This window comes from Camelus dromedarius, chromosome 12 (genome assembly GCF_036321535.1).
Source record: "Camelus dromedarius isolate mCamDro1 chromosome 12, mCamDro1.pat, whole genome shotgun sequence".
Classification (NCBI taxonomy): Eukaryota; Metazoa; Chordata; class Mammalia; order Artiodactyla; family Camelidae; genus Camelus; species Camelus dromedarius.
In genome coordinates, this window is record NC_087447.1 from 38,886,620 (window position 1) to 38,903,313 (window position 16,694).

The window sequence follows — 16,694 nt, forward strand, 5'->3', positions numbered from 1 at the left end:
CTCAGCCTAATGACCTCCCTTGTTTAATTAATTTAGCAAGAATGAGAAAAAAAAATACAACTAGATCCAAATTTTAAAAAGGTAAGAAAACCTATAAACATCATAAAATCCAGAAACATAACATTTTGATGAATTAACTGCCTGGTACACCTTTATAATACTTTATCCTCCCATTTTGGGGTACATAATCTTTGATCAACTCTTCATTTCCTACAATTGGGTCTTTCCTCCAGCATGGTTTGTGGAAAGCAGAGTTTTAATATCGGTATTTTAGAAAAGTTCCTTCCAGTATCACAACTTATTAATGGTATTGTCATGTAAATTTTTAGGTTTGTTTTTAAATTTTGGAAAACCTCTATCAAGTTTATTTCACAAATGAGCTGTACAATTTCAGAACATTTCAAGCTTTTCTGTTTCTGATTGAACATAAATATTTTTGAATGGACAGTACTCTTTAGCCAGTTTTTATTGATATCTTAGTGTGTTGGCATATTTTGAGTTTTACATTCTCTTCATTAATTTCAAAGTTTTTTGCCAAATTAGCAGTGGATTTATTTAATCAATTCTCTTCATTAACTGGATTATCAAATTTACTGGATTAAATTTATCTCTTTCTTAATGAATTTGGGCTTTAAGTATAATCTGAAAAATTTGTCACAATTCATTTCTCTGTATTAAAATAATTTCTATTGATTTCATTATTCATCTTTATTGTTTTGCTTTATATGCCATTGATTTTTATTTAAATCTCTCAGTTCTTTTAAAAAATACAGTTAAAGATGACAAATGATAGCCTTCAAAAACATTCAAAAGAGCAGTCTATAATTTCTCACTCATTTTATTTAAACATTCCAAAACATCTTTCCAAATGGCAGTTACAGTAGCATATTCATGCATTACCATATATATTTTTTCATCAAGAAAGAAGAAAATATCTATTGTGTAATTATAGTTGTACCTACTCTATCATCAAATATATTCCTGAAAGGAGAGAACTTCTATTTCTACTCTGCCTCTGTGAAAACTGAATCCTCTGTTTATGACTGTGTCTATCTGATGACTACAATTTCCCATAGGCTAGCTCTGGTTCCATCTGTTTCTGCTTTTTATCCTTCTGTCTATTTCCAATAAAGCCATCAAAGTGATCCTGTTAAAAAGCAAGTCAGGTATGTTCATGTATGACTGAGGCATTACGCTGTACACCAGTAATTGATGAAACATTGTAAACTGACTGTATTGCAATTATATATACACAGAGAGAGAGAGAGAGAGAGAGCGCACACACGCGTGCGAGCGAGCAAGTCAAACGTCAATCCCTTGCTCAAAATCACCAAACAGATTTGTATCTCACAGTTAGTAAAAACCAATGGCCTATAATGTCCCACACAGCCTGGACCAGCTACCTCTCTGATCTCACCTCCTACTGCGCTCCCCTTTTCACTTTGCTCTCGCTACAATGTGCTCCTTGCTTTTCCTTGAGTTCTCCCAGGATTCTCTGCCTCAGGGCCATTGCACATGTTATTCTCCGTCTAAAAGGCTCTTCTGTTAGACCCATGGTGTACTCCTTCACCTCCAAACTCTTCTCACTTCATCCCTCACTCCCTCACTTCCTTCAGATCTTTACTCAGACATCACCTCAGTAAGACCTTCCTTGATCATTCTATTTAAAATTGTCCCCCAATACTTCCTACCACTTTTCTTTATTTTCTTCTAGTTTTCATCATTGAAAGTACTATATGTCCCTAAGGTCTACATAGGTTTTCAATGAAAATTAGTTGATGGAATGAATGAAAGTCCAAAAGTCTGGGCCTTTTTTTGTGGGGGGGAGGGCAGGTTAAATACAACTTAAATGGAATCATTCTGGAATATTATTGCTCATTCTACAGAACTATGTGTTTTATCAAGAATTTGCTCATTCCTTTTCTCAGTCAGCAGATCAACAAGTAGGGTTTAGTTCATGCCTAACACTGTGTAGGTGCCGAGTACACATGGTTAAGGAAAGGAAGCATGGTCTCCGCCCTCCTGAAGCTCATGGCTTCTCAAATAAGAGAAAGGTGATGAAGAAAAGTTGATAGATATCTTGGCAAATCACTACCTGAACATGGATTTACTTAAAACTGAGCAAGCCAGACTCTTGGAAATTTACTTTTGGCATATGCTACAGCTGCATGAGTCCCAAACGTGTAATTAAATAAGACAGCACCGTCGTATGCACTGAACTTCAAGTCAGGCATGGAAGATAATAAAAGACAAGTTTAAGACACAATAAATGTCTTCTTAAGTTTCTTTTTAGTCTCATGTGCTGTGTTAATAGCTTTCATTATTGAGACTTAATGACATCTACAGTCCTAAAGAAAAGAGGGACTGGTGGGGCTGTACTCGGGGTTTTTGCAGAGCTTTCAGGCAGTAAGATTTAGAATCTTTACCTAAAAGCTTAAATATTCAGAGAACACGAACATCAACTTACCGACTCAGGCTGCTACAGATTTTCAACAGCCTTTCTCACCCTGATCTCAGATGGCCATGAAATTTTTTTGAATATGTGCATCTTTTAATACGTATTTCAAAAGTTTTAATCATTCCAACCAGAGTGTGGGCAAAGGTGGGGGTGGTGTGAGGGAAGACTCGCTGTGCAGAAACTTGAGATTAGAAGCTATTCAAACGAAAATTGTCTCTATTTCCTCTGAACTCTGTACAACACAGCTCAGAGGAAAGGTGCATCACAGTGTCCAGCACATTGTGGGTTCACAAAAACATACTATTGAATAAATTAACATTTTCCAACCTGTATTCAGGAGATACTGCAGGCAGAGCCACACCCATCCAGGTTGTTAAATGGAATTGAAGACAATATGCTGTTTCCACTAAACTTAATTACACTTGCTTTGGTTTGGCTCATCTGATTGTAAATGTAACCCAGGTGGCCTCAAATTCACTAACCTTCTGGATTCACTTTTCTTTCTTCCTTTAAAAAAAAAAAAGTGCAAGCACACACGTGAGAAATAAAACCCATGTGCAGAAGAGTAAGCAAAATAAAGGTACACAGTAGTACCTCCATATCCTCAGTTTTGCTTTTCACGGTTTCAGTTACTTCCAGTCAACCATGGTCTGAAAATATTAAATGGAAATTTCCAGAAATAAACAATTCATAAGTTTTAAATTGTGCAAAGTTCTGAGTCACGTGATGAAGTCCCTTGCTGTCCAGCTCCATCTCGCCAGAACCTCAACCATGGACACTGTCTGTCCCTGACATCCATCTCTGGCCACAGCATCATAAGGGCGCCATGATCCTGGATCACCGAAGGCAAACATCTCCTTCTGATGTCAGGTCAGTGGGAACCTACCGCTGCCTCACAGAGCCTGCGTTATTCCCCTCACGCCATCTCAGCACACAGACATTTTATCATCCACATCATCAACTCACATACTAGTGAGTACAGTTCAACAGGATGTTTTGAGAAAGAGGGTCTGAGACCACATTCACATGACTTTTATACAGTACATTGTTATAATTGTTTTACTTTGTTAGTTTTTGCTAATCCCTTACTGTACCAAATTTGTAAATTGAACTTTATCATAGGTATATGTGTATAGAAAAAAACGTAGTGTATATAGGGTTTGGTACTATCTGCCATCTCGGGCATCCACTGGGGACGCAACGACATAAACTTGGAGACAAAGGGCATACTGAAAGACAATTGTGGTGAAGTTGTGTCCCCCAGAGACAAGGGGGAACTACTGTATGACCACATGATTGGTCACAAAGTAACCAGCATCCAAGTGAAGTCATAGACCACTGCCCAAATCTAGGGAACCCCCTCATGCCCCTTCCCAATTGTATCCCTTCCCTTCCTCCACAGGTAACTATTATCCTGACTTTCATGCTAATCATTTTCTTGAATTTCTTTTTAGTTTAATCATCTGCACATATATCCCCAGATAGTAAAATACAGCTACGCCTGTTTCCTTTTTAACTCTTAATGAATGGATTCATCCAATATGTATTCTTCTCTGTCTAGCTTCATCTTATTATTATGTTTCTGAGATACGCATTGTTGTGTATAGCTACAATTTTCTCATTTAAATAATTGTATAGTATGTATTTTATTGTATGATTCTACTACCACAATTTATTATTAATTTAAGAGATGTATCCAGTTTGGGGTTATGACAAATAATGCTGTTATGTATCTTACTTACACATGCCTCATGGTACACATGTACATGTATTTCTGTTGGATCTTGTATTGTTATGGGTTGAATTTGTTCCCTAAGAAGATATGTTGAAAGCCTAACCCCTGACTCCTGCAAATATGATCTTATTTGTATATAAGGTCTTTGCAGATAGTTAGTTAAAATGAGATCTTAATGAATTAGGGTGGGCCCTGGATCCAGTATAACAGGTGTTGTTAATAAGAGGGTAAGTTGGACACAGAGGGAAGATGCCCTGTCAAAGTGGAGGCAGAAATTGGAGTCCTTCTGCCATGAGCCAAGGAATGCCTATGGCTACCAGACCCCAGAAGAGGCAAGGAAGGACCCTCCCCTAAAGGTTCCAGAGGGAGCATGACCCAGCCAACACCTTGATTTTAGACATCGAGCCTCCAGAACTGTGAGAGAATAGATTTCTGTTGTTTAAAGTCACTTCGTTTGTGGAACTCAGTTGCGGCTATCCTAAGAAAGGAATAAAGGGGTATACCTAGGAGTGAAACTGCTGGTTCATTAGGTATGCACAGCTTTGGGTTTAATAGATAATACTAAGCAGTTTTTCAAAATGGTTATATCAATTTCTACTCCCACACAGAGATAATAAAAGACAATAAAAATTGTTCCCCATCTTTGGCAAATTTGATATTATCCACCTTTCAAATTTTAGCCATTGTGATGCATAGTTAATGACATCCAATTGTGGCTTTATTTTGCATTTTCCTGATTACTACTGAGATTATGCACCTTTTCATATATTTTTTGGTCAAGAGCAGATAGGCTGTTGTGAGGTGCCTCTTCAACCTTCTTGCTCATTTTTCTATTGGTTCATTTGTCTTTTTCTTATTGATGATAGATATATAATATATATAATAAAAATATACAACCTATAATATTATATATGTAAATATAAATATATATATAATATTAATATAATCTACTACATTATCATATTTCTGTATCTATTACATAAAACACATATAATGAATAAGGGGCTCATATTCAGAATATACATAGCTTTCTTTTGATAAATATATGTACAATATATCTTTTTTCAGTCCTTCCCCTTTTTTCTGTGTCCTTATGTTTTACATACAACTCACCTAAAGCATGGAATGAGTTTTTAATCAGGTCTGGTAATCTTTGTATTTAGTCCATTTGTTTTTATTATAATTACCTATATTGGGGGGTTTAACTTACCATTTTACTGTTTGTTTTTCTTTGTCCCATATATTCTTTCTTTTTTCTCTTGAAATTTTTCTAATTGTTCAATTTTTCTTTTCTATTAGTTCTTAGTCCACGACCTTCAAATATATTTCAAATATATGCTGTGCATTTGAATTTAATATATCTTTGTTCTATTGCTGATTTTAAGATTATTCCCTTGTGTTTCATTTTCAGCATCTTTACTAGGATGTGTTTAGTGTTCTTGGAATTCTTTTTATTGATCCTGCAAGACATTTGTAGGGAATCTTAAAAACACTGGATTTATATCTCTCATCAATTTTCAAAGTTATCAGCCACTGTCTCTTCAAATATTGCTTCTTTCTCATTCTTTATCTCTCTCTCCCTCTCCCTCCTTCCTTCTCCCTCTGCCTCCTGGCATGTCAATAATACAAATATTAGAACAATATAAGATATTCCTATACCCTTGTGTCTCTCATATTCTACTCTGTGTTTTTCCTCCTTCTGTTTCTCTGTATTTCAGTCTAAATGCTTTCTTTCAATCTATCTTCTAATGTATTAACTCGCTCATTAGCTCTTAAATCCATTCATTGAATCCTTCATTTTGACTTTGATATCTAGGATATTCATTTGGTTCTTTTTTAAAACATAGCTTTTAGTTCTCTTGCTAAAATTCTAGACATTGTATTTTATTCCCTTGAGTAAGTAATCACCATTATTTTAAAATCTAGATCTGATCATTCTAATATATGAAGCCCTATTGGTTCTGCCTCTGAGGGATTTCATTCTTACTGTTTTGTCTCCTTATGGTCCTAGCCAGTTTTTATCCAGTCCAGGATGCTGTCTTTACAAATTGCTTGTGAAAATAATTTGTGACATACATGATCATGTCTTCTTTCAGAGAGAATTGACATTTAATGCTGCCAGGTGCTTGGCTCTGTGGGTTCACCTTCATTTTCAAGAATTGGGTTAGCACAACAGAGTTATAGACCCTGTAGATAGGTTTGCAAACTTTTAATGCTTACTCCTGGAGTACAAAATTTGGGGACCTAAGCCTATAACAAGTAGGGCTCACTAAGTTTCCCCCATGCCCAGCAAGTGAGTTGCTTATGAAGATTTTGTTACTCAGCTTCAAACCCACCCTTCTCCTCTACTCCTCTCTGGATGCTAGCGCTGAAATTCTGCAAGCCACATTGCAAATTGAATAAAACAGTTATTCTATAATTTTCAACCTTTATTACTTTCGTCTGTTAAAATCTGGCATAACTGCTGTGCTAGTAAATGGTTGTGGGTGTATATATTTCATATCTGTACTTGACAAAATAAAAACTGGCAACCTTATGTTTGTCCTTGTTGATGTTTTAAAAATTTTATTGGGCTATGAAACTAAAAGTCTTGGATCAAAAATGTAGTCGACATCATGGGTCTGGATTTCTGTTGGGTATTTGGCAAGCTCTTTATGATGTGCTAGTGGCCAAAATGGAGACAGGAATTAGAAGCAGAGCCTGAGGAGGCAGGGTGACCTGATGGCAATGTTTTATAACATGTCACCCGGACAACTAAACCTCACACATTATGACACTCGCTATGACACTCCAAGTCCCTCTTCCTGTGGTTCCCAATCTCTCTCCTCCACCTCATCCCATCCTCCTCCTGACCCTTGGCTTCATTTCCCATTTACAGTCTTGCACCTGCTCTTTCCTTGGTATTTGCATTTGAAAATGTGAACATAAATGTGCTAAGCATTCAAATTCAAAGATTAAAACAAAGCAAAATAACCTAAAAAAAAATAGGAGGGGATTAATAAAGATAAAATGCTAAAAATAGTGAATCGCAAACAAATTGCCAGCCACAAAAAAAAAAAAAAAAAAGGCAGATAAGCCCAATACTGTATAAAGTTTGACTAAGAAAAAATGCAGGACAAATATACATATTTGGAAAGAGAAAGAAGATAAAACTATAGTTGTGAAAAATAGTAAAAATAATTATAAAATGTCATGTAAAGTGTTGTCAATACATGTTCAAATCTAGATGAAATGGATGATTTGCCAGCACAATATAAATTACCAAAATTAATTCAAGAAAAGTAGGCTATCTGAACACACAAGCAACCACACAATACACTAGCAAGGTTTTTCACAGATCCATCACATTAAAAAGTAAAAATAAAAAAGAACAGAAGACCCTGGTGGTTTTACAGGTAAGATCTAACTAAACTAACCATCAAGGAATATATAATTCTATCTAAATTATTCAAAATGTTCCATAATACATAAGTGGATGGTTTCCCAAATCATTTTCTAAATCCAGTATAAGCTTAATAAAAAACCTAATAACATCCAAAAGAAAATAAGCCAGTCTTACTTATGACTATCTGTGCAAAGATTTTAAAGAAAATATTTAGCAGATATACCTACTTGGAGTCTTGCCCCCACGCCTTCTAGACCGTGACCTGGGTGTATTGGACCCTGGAATTCTCTGCACAAATGTCCCTAAAACCATCTGCCTGTCCTGTACAGGCCTAACCATTCTCCTAAGGGTGAACTATGCTTTTAGAATGTCCATGCCCAGCCCAGAAGTGTGGCCAAGGATGGCTCTTTGCAGGAGGCCTAAATGATGCTTGAATACATGGGTTAGTGTGTGTACCAGTCAGGGACAGAAAGACAAGGGGGGCAGGCCATGGGTCAAGGACTAGCTTTCCCATACCACCACTTCTGGTACAGAACTTGGAGGGATACAGGAATTCTAAATTTAAACCTGGCCTTCCAGGTTATTGTGAAAATATAATTGTCAAGGTAGGAGAATAGGACATATTTGGCTTAACAATTTATTAACTTGATTTGTAACTTTTAAATATTTAGTCATATGATAAGTAAACCTTCATTGTACTCTTACCACAAGCCCCACAAAGTTAAGAATGAAGCAGTCCACCTCTTCTAGATTTGGCACAGGTGAAAACCAATAGCAGGCTAATAAATATAACATGAATAAATACAAGTGGATATATATATACTTGGCATGTATGTGCTTATATACCTGTGTGTATATATACATACATATATATATATGTGTGTATACATCTATTTACCTATTTATCTATAAAGAGAGAGAGGATGTATCTGTATACTTGTGTGTAAATATACACACAAACATTTACACAATGCACACACACACACACACACGCCAGCACAAACACAGGAAAAGTTGGAACTTCCAGGTCCAGATCAGACAGAAAACTAAAAAGTGCTGCTGTCCGCCTTCCCCCTTTCTAAACTGGAAATGCCAGGAAAGATAAAGGGAGAATAACCAAATGCAGAGCCAGTCCCAGAAGTCTCCTCCTTGGCAGATTGGAGGTAATGAAGTTTCATATAGGAAGGGAATGACATCCTGAAGTTAAGGGTGTCCAAATTCATGGGTGAATGTTGGGGGCCAATATAAAGCTGCTGCATGCCAACAGAGGCTTTTAAGTGCAACTCTACTCCACATTGCCCTGGGTAATCCCTGCAAAAAACAGACCCGGTCAGGTTCTGCCCCACCACCCCATTTACGCTGCCCCTCCTCCAACACTTGGGCACTCTCTGGCCAGATGGGCACCCAGGAAGCCTGAGCTTTTTGCTAAGGGATTGTATCAAGACAACTCTGTGAGCACACTCATCAGGCTGACACTCTAATTGATGTCCACTGTCACTGTTCCAAGGGAAGAAAAGTAATGGAAGGAAGGGGACACAGTCCAGATAGTGCTTCAGCCCAAAAGAGCAGAAGAGCCTACTGGAGTGGGGACAGACCAGCTGGCTAGGCTTTGGGCATCCACTCAATAACCTGTCATGGAGACTGGCTGTACCAGTTAGCTTTTATATAGCAAATCATTCCAAACTCTCAGTGGCTTAAAACAAACAATTATGTATTTTTGATGGACGGTCTGGAGGTTGACTACACATGGCTGACCATGTTTAAACTCCACCCCTTGTGTTGCACAACCTCCCCGAGCCAGCAGGCTAGTTCTGGCATGTTCTTCTCATAGGGATGATGAAACCTCCAGAAAGCAACTGGAAATATTCAAGGCCTTGTGTGCCTAGGCTTGAAACCAGCATGCCATCGCTTCCATCTCATTCTATTGCTTGAAGCAAGTCACATACTCAGCTTGAAAGTCAAAGGTAGGAAAATATATTCTACCTCCTTTGCAAAACAAATGGCAAAGCCACATGGAAAGACTGAAAAATAATCTGCAATAAATTTCAAATGATTAAAATCTTATAGAGTACAGAATCTAGCCACAACAGATAATAAAACTGAATAGCAATCAATAAAAATAAAATATCTAGAAAATTTCCCCAAATATTTGGGAATTAAATAACACACTTCTAAATAATCCAAGAGTCACAAATCACAAGAGAAATTGGGAAATGTTTCAAAAATGAAAGATAATGGGAGGGGAGGGTATAGCTCAAGTGGGAGAGCGCATGCTTAGCATGCCTGAGGTCCTGGGGTCAATCCCCAGTACCTCCTCCAACAACAGATAAAGAAGTAAACCTAATTACCTCCCCCCACCAAAAATAAATAAATAAAATTAAAAATCAAAAATGAAAGATAATAAAAACACAACATATTAAAATGTGTGGAATGCACCAAAAACAGTGCTTAGAATGAAATTTATAGCTTTAAAAATTAAAGCAGAAAAAAAAGGCTTAAAATTTAAAAATCAGAATTTTCACCTATTCTTGGGGAAGCTAGGAGAAAAAAAAGTAAACCCGAAGGAAGAGGAAGGAGAGAAATAATAAAGATAAAAGTAGAAATAAATGAAATAGAAAACAGACAAACATTAGGAGAAATTAAAAAATCAAAAGTTGATTCTTTGAAATATTATTAAAATTGATAAGTCTCTGGCAAGAAAGAAAAGTAAAGAGAAAGAGAATTCAAATTGCTAATATAAAAAAATGAAAGTAGGGATATCAGTAGATATCCTACAGACATTCAAAGTATAGTAAGGAAATGTTATGAACACATTTATGTCAATAAATTTGAGAGCTTAGATGAAATGAACAAATTACTTGCAAACATAACATACTAAAACTGATTCAAAAAGAAACTTTAAAATCTGAATAACCTTATACCCATTAAGGAAATAGAATTTGTGATTAAAAACCTCTGACTCAAGAAGAAATTAAAAACTCTAAATAGCCATATATCTATTAAGGAAATAAAATTTATAATTAAAAACCTTCTAACAAAGAAAATTCTAAGCCCAAAGTCTTCACCAGTGAATCCTATCAAATATTTAAGGTATGATATCAGTCTTACATAAAGTCTTCCAGAAAACAGAAGAGAACACAACTCCCCTCATTTTATGAGGACATCATTGCTCTGATAACAAAACCAACAAAAATACTGAAAGAAAATAAATTAATGATATAAACATAGACACAAAATCTTCAAGTAAATGTTGGCAAATTATATCCAGGAATATATAAAAAGGATAATACATTGTGACTAAGTTAAGTTTGTCCCAGGAATTCAAGGTTGAGTCAACATTTGACAATCAATTGATATAATCCACTACATGAATAAAATATATGGGAGAAATTATGGTGATTTCAAAAGATGCAGAAAAAATATTGAAAAAAATCCAGCACATATTGGTAGGATGTACATTTGGGGTAATGTGATGAGAGCAGCATGGTACCTCTATGATATTCCTCTCCAAAACCCCAAACCCTAGTCTAATCATAAGAAACACATCAGACACATCTCAGCTGAGCTACATTCCACAAACTATCTGATCAGCACTCCGCCAAACTGTCAAAGTCATAAAAAAACAAAGCAAGTCCAGGAAACTTGTCACAGCCAAGAGAAGCTTCAGGAGTCATGACAACTTAACGTATAAGGTATCCTGGATGGGATGCTGGAACAGTAAAAGGACACTAGGAAAAAATGAGGGAAATTTAAATAAAGCATGGACTTTAGTTGATAATAATGTGTCAATTTTGGTTTGTTAATTGTGACAAATGCATGATATTAATACAAGATGTTAACAATAAGGAAAGCTGGATGTACGATATACACTCTTTGTATTGCCTGTGCAATTTTTCTATATATCTGAAACTATTTTAAAATTTAAAAGCTTATTTAAAAAAAACTATACATGAATGTTCATACCAGCTTTATTCAAAACAGCAAAAACTGGAAACAACGCAAAGGTCCATCAACAAGTGAATGGATCAATTATGGCATATTGATATGATAGCATGTTATTCAACAATAAAAATGACTAAATTACTGACACACAAAACATAGAGAAAAGAAAGCGTAGTTGAGAAGATATATAAGAAATTCACAGAAACTTCTCATAGGAGGGAACACATTGCATGCCAAGCAGGACCATAAACTCAGTTTCTATTGTGCCCCTCTCCTGTACTAGGATGTCAACCCATGGGTCAGGGTACAAGACAGGAACACTCTCAGACACCGCCACCAGCAATGAACTTTGTCTCCTTCCTGAATTGCTTTCTCAATGCTTCAGCCCAGACACTTTTGGCTCCCCAGTGTGGAGGGGAAGCAAGCTTACTCTATAAGCATTTTTCCAAACTTATTGTTGAAGTCCAAACACAGTTCTAAGGCTCCCAAGCCAAAAAAAAGGGGGGGCTTATTTTGATTCTCTGCATTTCTGCTGCAACAACTCAGTGAGAGCTGGGACACTGAGGTCTTGTTTGAGATAAGTTTGGAAATAAAAGACGGTGAGACTACAGGAGGAAAACATGTCAGTTATTTTTTTAAAAAAATATTAACCCACCTCCTATGCTTCTTGCATAAATAAATGTTTCTTTTAACCAGAGTTAACAAAATAATTGTTCTGTTAGAGAGGGAGATGAATCTTCCTTAAGGCTCTCCATTCTATGAGCAGACAGTATGAGTGGGAAATCCCTAGTTAGCACTCTTTGGGTCCCTTTATGAAGTTGTCAGCACTTTTCATAAGCTGCATTTGCTCCTGCTTCTCCCACGAAACGCTGCTTTGAAAACATTCTCAATGGGCAGCCTTGGGGTAATAGAAAGAGACAACAATGGCTGTTGTTAATCACTTCCTGTAAACCCCCTGCTGGCCCCCAATACGTCTGACTTCTTAGGCATCCTGAGCTCTAAACCCCTAAGGGGGAGGAGGGTGACCATATTTCAAATATTCCTCATTAAAAATATCGGAATGATTCTAGAACCCAAACAATCCAACACCTGAAACTAATTTTCCTGACACAGTCATGGGCTTTAATGACAGCTTCATTAATTGAATGGAGTCACATGGAGGCAAAATCATGTTTTCCTTAATGACCTGCCAGGTGATGGATTTGTTTGGTTACTTCCTTTACTACGAACATTTTCAGAGGAAGGAAAAAAAAAAAGGACTAGTTTTGGATGTCGTATCACCGCAGAGCTTGACCAAGAGGCTGCTTGGGATCTCAGTGGTAAGCCAACTTGGAGATGATGAGGTGGGCTTGGCAGGATAGGGAAGCAGTAAGACGTCATTGTAGGAGACTTGCTACTCAAGGTGAGGCTCATGGACCAGTAGCATTAGCATCACCAGGAAGTTTACCAGAAATGCAGCATCTCAGGCCTCATCCCAGATCTACTGAATAGGATCCTGCTTTTAACAGGATCCCTGGGCGATTCTTAGGCACATTAGGCACATTGATTGGAAGCACAAGATATGGGAGTCCAAAGAACTTAAGTGAGGATTCCTGCTCAACTTAACTGCTGGCTATGAATAGGGCATATTATCTAGCCTAGCTCAGCCTGTTTTTCATCTGTAAAATAGTTATAATGGTATCTACCTCATGAAATTGTGAGGATTAAACAAAATAAGCAATTAGCATATTTCCAAGTATGCAATCTATGTTGAATAAATGGTAGGTAATAGTACTACTGTGGCTTCTCCTGTCTGTCCCATTTGGCAGAGAAAGTGTTTTTGGAATCAGAACTGAGTCCAAATCCAAGTTTTATAACCTGTGATCTTGGTCATGTTACCTCACCCCCTTCTTAGCCTCAAATTCTCTGCCTGTAAAATGGGTATAATTTAAATGTCAGTTAGAGCCTCCCAAGTCTAAAGATAGAGACCAATTACACAGCCTAAAGAAGTCATAAAACTCCAAGATTTCTACTACCAAAGAGTTTACCCTCTCTGACTCTCGTGTTACATCCTCAGATGCTGTCCTTATTCCTCTCTAAGTCTCTCCTGGTGCAAAGTTCAGACCTTTTAACGTTTCCACAAGAAATCTACTCATTTCAGATGTTTCATGAGCTGGGTAGAATTTAGAAAAGAGACTGGAGAGTGGGTAACAAGGAATAATCATATTACATATGGCAGAGCTTTACGCCAACTCCCTGGCTCTTTCCTGTCTTCCTTCTTACCTCCTCTCGTGACAGCCCCCCTCAGAGATAAGGAAACTCCTTCCCTTGTCATCCAGAAGAAAGCTTCACTTCAGCAGATGTCAGTGGAACAAACGTGAGCACAAGGTGAGAAGATGTGTGTTCCCATTCCAGGGCTGCTAGGATCCTTTACTCTCTCTGGGCCTCCACTTCCTCTTCTATGAACTAGGGCAAGAATTCCTCAGTCACAGGGGTGGCAGGAGAACTAAAGATCTCATATTTGAAAAGGCTTGCCTGATACATGGTGGGTTGCTGGTTATTAAGTCATTGTTTCTCGGCTCCAATTTTCCCCTCCTCCTCACTCTGCTTTCTGATACTGGGGCTGAGCCTGGGCAGATGACATGTTTCCTTTGCCAGGTGGCTCCCTGTCAGGCTCTGCCTATCAGGGAGATAGGGAGCTTGAGGGTCGGAGGAGGGAATGCAGACTTTCTCCTTTGTTTGCTTCCCATTCCTATCAGCGTTGCCCCAGCAACATTTCTCACCCTGCAGGGCTTCTGGTTCCAGCAGTGCGGGTAGTTCTGGTTTGCTGCCCTTCCACACTCTTAGAACCGACTGCTTTGTGCTGTTTCAGAAAGACAGCACCAGCCACCAGCCTCTCCTCCTTGGGAGTCAGAATCCCAGCTCCCAGGAGCCTCTTCCCTGGGCTCTGTACTCAGAGCCTTAGTTCCATTTGAGCATGCCCCCTCCCTAGAGGGCTGAGTCCCAGCTCTGCAGCCCTTTTCTGCAAACTTCTAAGATTTAGTAATCCCAACCTCTTCCCTTTGTTCTCCCATCCTTAGGGGAGGCAGCTACCTCCCACAGCTACTGCCTTCACGAAACCTCAGTTTCCCCCTATTTCCTGTTCAGTTATCTTCTATCTGGGAAGCAGTTCTCTTTACATTAAATTCTCTCCACTGAAATAATGGCACGCTTTCTGGCTTCCACCAGGGTCTTGTCTGATATGAAAAGTATGTAAAAGATACTAGTTTCCTTCCAAAAATAAAATCTGTTTTCTAAATACCAGTAAGGAGATTCAAAAGGACAGACCTATGGCTTTTGGAAACAATTTCCAAGGAAAATTTTCCAAGCTATTTTGGGCTCTGACAGCATTTTGGAACAAAGCAGTAATCCTGCGCATTTGGAACAAAGAGTCAAAACATGTTACTAGGGAAAGAAATGCGGAGTTAGACATAACTCCCGTGGCAGAGCTGATACGCAATGTAGAGAGATGCCACCTGTGTAGACAAGGGCAGAAGAGAGGGGAGGGGAGGGGAGAAAGGGGAAGAGCCCCATGAACCTGGTGCAGGGCATCACATTTCCAGTAGTCAAACAGGTCTTGAACCAAAGCTGAGTTGAATAGGATTTAAAAGAACTTGGAAACAGCAGTTTAGTTATTAGTTAGTGACGCCTGAAAAAAGTCTGAGTTAAATTAGTGGTGCTTAAAAAGTCTGAGTTGACCATGCCTTTATAAGAAGTTGCACTTTGAAGATGCTGGCCATGGCTTATATAGAAATTGGAATGGAACTGAAAATAGTATTTTGTATGCACTTAATTAATAAAGACAAATTGATAGCCATAGCCCTCAGTGTGGGTGATCTTGCTCTCAAACAAGCACCTGCACATAGTTGGTGCTGTATATATAAGGCAAGATATAATAGCTAGAAAGAGTTATAGTGAATTTACAACAGCCAAGACATGGAAGCAACCTAAATGTCCAACACCAGATGATTGGATAAAGAAGATGTACATATATATATACAATGGAATATTACTTGGCCATAAAAAAGAATGAAATAATACCATCTGCAGCAACATGGGTGGACCTAAAGATTATCACACTAAGTGAAGTAAGTTAGATAAAAACAAGTATCATATGATATTGCTTATATGTGGAATCTAAAGGAAATGATACACACAAACTTATTTACAAAACAGAAACAGACTCATAGACATAGAAAACAATCTTACAGTGACCAAGGGGGAAAGGGGGAGAGAGATAAATTCGTAGTTTGGAGTTAATATGTACACACTACTATATATAAAATAGATAAACAAAAAAGACCTACTGTATAGCACAGGGAACTATACTCAATATCCTATAATAACCTATAATGGAAAATAATCTGAGAAAGAAATGTGTGTGTGTGTGTGTGTATATATATATATATGTGTGTGTACACGTATATAACTGAATTACTATGCTGTACACCTGAAACTAACACATTGCAAATCAACTATACTTCAAAAAAATTTTTTTAAGAGTTATAGTGATATCCCTCTCTTGTGACCCAGCCATTCCATCACTAAAAATTAATCCTAAGGAATTAAGTCAGAAGAATCTTTTTAAATCTATTTTTGTGAAGATATTCATTGAAGTGTTATGTATAAGAGTGAAAAATAACATCATATAATTCATAAATAAAAGGAGACTAATTTAAAATGAGAAGAGTTAAAGAAAGAAGGTTCAACAGCGTGACTCTGCTACCCCAGGGATGAGCCCATAGAGTGCTCTGAGAGGCCTGTAAGGCATCATGCCAACAGAAGATGGTTGGAGCAGGTTAGACAGAATGGAGAAGCCACTTATGAACAGCTGAATCCTCCCTATGGATTTTGTATAGGCTAGAATAGATCTCTTGATCCTAAAATAAAGAATCATCTTAATAATGTCAGGAATGGTCTGTGTGTTTAACTCAAGACAATTTTGTTACAAACTGCAATTCCTCCCTTCAATCACAAAGCAGCAGAATCTTAAGGTGACCCTGAGTTCCTTCTCTCCTTGGGTCAGCACTAAAGGTGGTTTGGCTCCAGAAGAAGGAAGGAGAGAGAATAAAGAGTAGAGACTGAGCCAGACAGGAAAGGCATTTGTGGAAGATTAATTATATCTCATGTGGGGAAGGAAGCCATAGACCACCGAG

At 37.7% G+C, this 16,694-nt stretch overlaps 1 protein-coding gene across 1 annotated transcript in view; it reads right to left on the reverse strand.

Annotated features, from left to right (window-relative positions):
- SPON1 (spondin 1) overlaps positions 1-13,891 on the reverse strand; it is a 391,445-nt gene extending 377,554 nt beyond the window's left edge. The window contains exon 1 of the mRNA XM_064492555.1: positions 13,783-13,891. The gene's annotated coding sequence lies outside the window, so the exon portion shown is untranslated. The remainder of the gene's footprint in view (positions 1-13,782) is intronic.
- Positions 13,892-16,694: the final 2,803 nt, after the last annotated feature.